A 6,756-nucleotide genomic window follows, 5' to 3' on the forward strand; every position below is an offset into this window, starting at 1 on the left:
ATTCACTGCCCATGTGATATGCTGATGTTACTATGCATCAGAGTCTCAGGGTTGTTGGGCTGGATGGAAACAGATTGGTATCAACAGGACCCATTTTTCAGTTAGACTGGATAAGTAGGAGAAGCAGTCTGAAAGCAACTCTGGCTGAAGAGCCACTCTGAATTATTTTAAATTGACCTTGTGGAACCCTATTGGTATCTTATGGCACCTGACCCTTGTTAAGCTGTAGTTCAGCTTCCTGCTGACCATCTGTAGCCCCTGTGCTTTTCAAGTTGCTCTTAAGACCATGTCAAAGAGGTTTTCAAACAGAAGAAAAGGGTCGTCTGCTTCTTTGAATACTTATATGGATGGGTTGGTAAATAAGTGCAACACACGTTAGATGTGTTCATTCAGTGGAACATTGTGAGGGTTCTTTACCTGTCTCGGGCTGACTCTGCTTTGGCTCCTTGTTCCGATCAAGTAGTGAAGACACATTAGCCAGACTAGAAATCAAACTGGATGGGACACAAGTGGCTTCAGCCTTCCCCCTTATCTCTTTTCCTGCTTTTTCCCCAGCACCCCTTTCCTTTCCGGAAGAACAGCAAATTTTAAAGCTGTCTAGTAGGCAGACTGCAAGGAGAACAAACCATTCTAAAGGAAATCAACCCTGAGTGCTCACTGGAAGGACAGATCCTGAAGCTGAGGCTCCAATACTTTGGCCATCTCATGAGAAGAGAAGACTCCCTGGAAAAGAACCTGATGTCAGGAAAGTGAGAAAGCAGGAGGAGAAGGAGACGACAGAGGATGAGATGGTTGGACAGTGTCATCAAAACTACCAAGATGACTTTGACCCAAGTCCAGGAGGCAGTGGAAGATAGGAGGGCCTGGTGTGCTCTGGTCCATGGGGGTCACAAAGAGTCGGACGTGACTAAACGACTAAACAACAAGTAGGCAGACACCAAAGCCAGTTGTCTGAAATGTGCCATGTTTTGTCCCTTCATTCAGAGTTGATCTTGTCTCTACATTGAGCTCTGACCCTCAGTTTGAAGTCTACAACTCTGTTGTAGCCCCTTTAATTGTCTTCCTCCAAAGTCAGTGGAAGCTATTTGCTTCTATGCATGAGGTGACATGCAGTCTGTCATATATAACAAATGGCATTTCAATAGTTAATAATGATTATTTGTTGCCATGTGAGGTGCTGCTCTTTTGAGGAAGATTGAAATCGCATCTCGCCGCTACTATATCTGGACTGTGTAGGCAAAGTTAACGCGGCAAAATCAGATTAATAGCTTTTATGGCCTTGAGGTAGCTTTTGTTATCAGTGCAAATATTAACTTGGCAGGAAAGCCTCTGATTCAATCTGTGGCTGTGATGGGAATTTGATCGTCTTAAATGAACTCTTTCATCTACGGATTATCCATTCTTGCTTCAGTCGGGGAATGGCAAACTTTAAACCCAGCTGGCTCCCTGTGGCCAGGCTAAGAAAGAGTGCTGTTGTTTTCAACTGGAATGCTGGAGGAGGTGGTGCTAAGCTGCACTTCTTTTTACAGTAACTTAGTAATGCGGCTTTTCATTCACGTGCTTGTTTTCAGACTTTTCTGTGCTGCATTTCAGCATGCAAAGAAAAGGCAAGTCATGTATATAAACAGAATCTTGGAGATGAAGGACATCTAATTAAAGTAAGCGTAAAAGCAAGAGCCATGCACAGGTATCCTGGTCTGGAGCCTGTCTGGGACTTCTGAAAAGATGTCTGTTTGGTTTACAAAGTCTCCATTGATGTGTATTGGGAAAGGAAGCGATAGGAGAAGTAGGAGGAGACTTCAAGATGCCGGAGCCCAGGTGGCAGGAATACCAGGAACTGGGAATCACCACCACCGGGACTACCTCCTTCAGAGAGATAAGAATGCCCATTCTCAATTTCAGCAGGTTCACCACTGATGCACTTTTACCATGAGGTGGGCCTCAAACTGTTGGACTTTACTGTTTATGGACCAAGAACTCAATCTCATTCTCCCACTATTATGTGAGGAAGAGAAAGCTTTCATTCTTGTCCAAATGTTCAAAGTTTCTTCAAGTTACCAGAAATAAATGTTGGAGGTTTGAATCCAACTAGTCCAGAGACAAATTGATTTCTAGATTTGCTTTGCTTCACTGAGGAGCCAAGTCTCGCCATTCTGCTCTGATTCAGCCCCTGACATAATGCCACAGGACTCATGTCCAGAAATCAGGTGAGCGGCTGCTAGTCAGTGCAACAGCGCTAGGAGAGCTAATGGTCTGACTCACTCTCAGACGTAAATGTCCTCTCCAAATAAGCTTTACTTAGTTCCACATTAAGCTTCTAACACATGCACTTTGAGGAGTGGGATTCAGTAGGAAGAATTTGGCCAGCAGAGCACTAAAACAGTAACAGAGGCATTTTCCAGGGCACCAGAGTGTGTGGTGTGTGCATGTGCTGATTGGTGTGATGATTTTATCGACATGTAAATATTAAGACACAAAGCTGGGTTGCAGCTTAGAAGACATCTAAATGGATTCTGCCTCAATTTACAAACTACACAGGGCACAATTCTAGAGAGAATTATCCAACCGCTGAAATATTTCCAGTGAAGAAGAACCCACCACCTCCCAAGTCAGGCTGTTCTGTCATACAACTGAGACTATTGACAAGCTTTTCCCAATGCAAATTCAACAAAGAATACAGTAGCAGCTGAAAAATCAACATACTATCTGGCACAAATGTCTGTAGCCTGCACCCAGGTAATATTTGTTAGTCTGTCAAGGATTCTGATAGAAGTACAAGACCCTTTTGTTGTTGTTTTCCTGCAGCACACTAACATGGCTACCTTTCTGGAAATTTCTCCTCAGGTACAACAGAAGTCTTTCCCTCCTGTCACTCCAGGCCCTATTGTCCTACCCTCAGCAGGAATGAGAACAAGTCTCTTCCACCTTTGCAGTGAAATATTTTCAGATGTTTGAAGACAGCAACCAGCTTTCCCTGTGATCTTCTGCTCTCTGGGCTAAAAAGCGCAAGCTCTTGTGGTTGAAACAGAAGAGTCGACCATCGTCCCTGTGCTGCCATTCCTCTGCTGTATGTCAGCATTCAAAGGCAAGAAGGTGGACATAGAGCGTCCTGTTGCCAAAGCACCCCATCTGCCTTGGCAACAAGACATTTCTCAGACATTCCTCAGCCAGCTGTGTGAATAATACCTGGTTCCAAAGGTTCTTGTGGCCAAGGCCTGTGGGAGGAGCGGCCAGACTATTGCCTGTGCCATAAAAGAGGTCTCTCTTTTTTCACAGCCCTTCCCACAATACCTCAGCTGCAATCATACATACAGTAGCTGGTCCAGAAGCAGCTGTAGTATGAGAGAGCGATTCCGCGAAAGAGGGTACCCTCGGCAAAGTGGCTCAGGTGGCAGTGAGTGAGTTGACACTGGTGACTGTTTCCGGTGATCTTAGATTACCTCACCTGGACTAAAATACCCAGTTCTTTCAACTTATGGGACTTGATTTCCAGACACATCATGGTCCTAAGCATGTCTTCTGCAGAGGAAATATCATCTGCTGGACATTTCTTAGTGTCCTTAACATGTGGCACCAAGAACTGGACACAGCACACCGGATGATACTATCAATCATCTCCTTATTTCTCCAGTTCTTAGAAAAGAGAGGGGAGTCTTTCTCATCAGCCTCATAGCAGGTACGCTGTTTACTTTCAATTACATTGAATTATGAGGTAACACCAAAAGTCTTCCTCCTACTTTTCATTGTCTCAACATCTATTCTGTCCATGAGAGCAAAACAACCGTAGAGTTCCCCGATCCCATTAGTGGCAGCTAGATTAACAGGAGATTCTACATCTGATACAGCTAATAGAGACAATCACGTTGTATGCCAGGACTTTCTCCATGGAAGGAGCATGAATGCAATCCCTTACCAATGAAAGAAGGGGTGTGGGTGCATAAATGATTAATTAAATCAGCAAACGGTCAGCCCATTATTACCCTTTGCTATCAGGTTAATGTGGAGCAAATTCCAGCAATGAACATAAGAGCCCACGCTGGAGAGGAGCAAAGGCCCGTCTAGCCCAACATTCTGTGCCCAGACTCCCCCAGGAACACTGCCAAGATATTAGTGCAGTAGGCTCTGCCCATAAGGACTATAGGTAAAGGTTCCCCTTGACGTTTAGTCCAGTCGTGTCTGACTCTAGGGGGGCGGTGCTCATCCTCGTCTCCGAGCTATAGAGCTAGCGTTTGTCTGAAGACAGTTTCCATGGTCACGTGGCCAGCCCAACTAGGCATGGAACGCTGTTAAGGACTATATGTGAAAGCAAATTAAAAATACAAAGTAAAAGCAGCCCCAAAAAGTGGTAGCACCTTAAAGATTAACTTTTTTTTAAAAATGTGAGCTTTTATGGAAAAGTCCACTTTATCAGACATATGAACTTGAGGACATATACCTCAGCATGCTGTGTTGTGGGGAAAGACAGAAGGCTCACCCCACATGAAGCAATGCTTTCTCAAGAAGAGATGGATACTGTAATAGGCATCCCAGCCTATTTCTTGAAATAGTTGGCTGAGGTGCTTATTGTTGAGAGATCTCGAAACATCACCATTGCTTCTCATTCAACATCCACTCGCCTAGCTAATCTCATCCATATAAGAAGCTGGGAAGCGATGTTGCTAGGCTTTCTGCTGGTCACTTATAGTCTCCCGTTGGCTACATTTAGTTTTGTGTAAATGCTCCCCCATCTGGAGCTTCATTTGGGAGATGGGGGGTGTTTGCCCTAAAGTCATTTGTGCAGCACTTCTTTCAAATGTGAGCTGTAAAGACACAAAGGCCAATGCCAACACAGGAATCTGGGCAAAGTTTGTGTTAGCCAAGTAATGGTCTGTGCACCATAACCCCCACAAAACACTCATTCCCATCATTATATGTACTGTAGCAACAAATATTTTCTAAAAGTGTGCAAATAAACAGAAGGCCAACAGGCTTAGATGGAACCAGTGGATCACATTCAGGAAAAAAAAAATAGGGATACAGCCGTTGGAATCATGCTAAAGACCAAACACACTGTGAAGGCAAACTCCAATGAATATGTTCTTTGAGTGTTAATTGCAGGTATGATGTTCTCTGTTCCCAATCAAGATGGAGCAGAAAGGGTGCTTTATTCTGCCCCTGTGTCATTCTTGTGACCTTTACCCCAAAAGCTGCTGTTTGAAAGCAAATGTGGTGTAGTAATTAGCCTTAGGAGACCTGGAATCAAATCCCCAGTGTGTCATGCAACTCATTGGGTGACCTTTGGCTGGTCATTCTCTCCCAGGTTGGCCTATTTGTCAAAGTTGTTGTAAGAATTTTTTTTTTAAAAAAAAAGATTCATTCTGCTGAGGTAATTACACCTGGTCGGGCACCAAGATCGCAATCTTAGGTACTCTTCCGTAGAAGTAAATACTTAACGGGATTGTGATCTGGAATTCAGAAAGGAAAACATAATGCTTTGATTCCATTAGCAACACCCCGCCCTAGGCTTACCTTGCCAGTTGGGAAATCAACTGGCCTACGTTTAGGAGTGGACTTTTCTCCATAAGTTAAAGTTTTACTTGGAGCCAGAGCAAAGAACAGTCCGTCTGGTCTGGTTAGCCAAGTACATTTTGTTTTTCATGTGAAGAGTGCCTGATAGACAGCAGGGCTGATGTGTGGTACAGTAAGTTCAAGACAGAAAGGTAGTCATTGTAATTTGGTTCATGGTATTGAATTTCCACCAATGTCTTTGATCTAAGTGGGACTTCCTTGAAGGGTGGAGCTAGACAGAATTTCGGCACAAGAATGATTCTTGGAGTGCAGCCTGTAGCGGAGTTTGCTGCCCGTTGACTATGATGATGCATCACAGATATTTTCAGAGGCGGAACATTCTTGACAATTCAGGCAAACACCAACAAAACCGCTACCAGCCAGCCTATACCAGATGAGCACTAATGACCCAGAAGAACCCCATCAGACTTTATCCCCTGTAGCTAATTATGCACAGCATGGTTAATGCTATCCTCAGAGAAAACAGGAACAGCAGGGCTACTGCTAGGAGCTCCTTTATTGCTTTTAATGCAATGATGGAGGAAACATAACGGGTGACTCTGAATCTTATTAGCAATGATACATCCACAAGTTAATGTGCTGACCGTAGTTAGAACAGTACTTGCAAGATATAAGGTCCTCTTTTCCCCCCTGCAAACACTATGTTAACACTGTCCATAATCCAGTAAATAGTAAACACTGAAGATTACACGCTTTGACATGTTTATTCAGAAATAAGTCCATAGTGGGGTTTACTCCCAGGTAAGAGGGTATAAGATTGTATCTTAAGTCTGCAATTCTGTACTCACTTATCCGGTTGTAGGCCCCATTGAGCTGAATGAGGCTTACTTGTAAAATATGTTGCACTTCAAAAGTCATGCTGATTTTAGTAAGGTTTAGGTAAAGTTTCCTCTTGTCCAGTTGTGTCCAACTCTAGGGCGTGGTGCTCATCCCCGTTTCCAAGACGTAGAGCCAGCATTTCTCTGTAGACAGTTTCCGTGGTCACGTGGCCAGCGTGACTAGACATGGAACGTCGTTACCTTCCCACCGAGGTGGTCCCTATTAATCTACTCGCATTTTTACATGCTTTCGAACGGCTAGGTTGGCAGGAGCTGGGACAAGCGACAGGAGTTCACTCCTCATTTGATCTTACAACTGCTTGCTCTTCTGACCTTGCAGCGCAGAGGCTTCCCTGTTTAGTAAGGTTTA

The sequence above is a fragment of the Pogona vitticeps genome, chromosome 3 (genome assembly GCF_051106095.1).
Source record: "Pogona vitticeps strain Pit_001003342236 chromosome 3, PviZW2.1, whole genome shotgun sequence".
Lineage (NCBI taxonomy): Eukaryota > Metazoa > Chordata > Lepidosauria > Squamata > Agamidae > Pogona > Pogona vitticeps.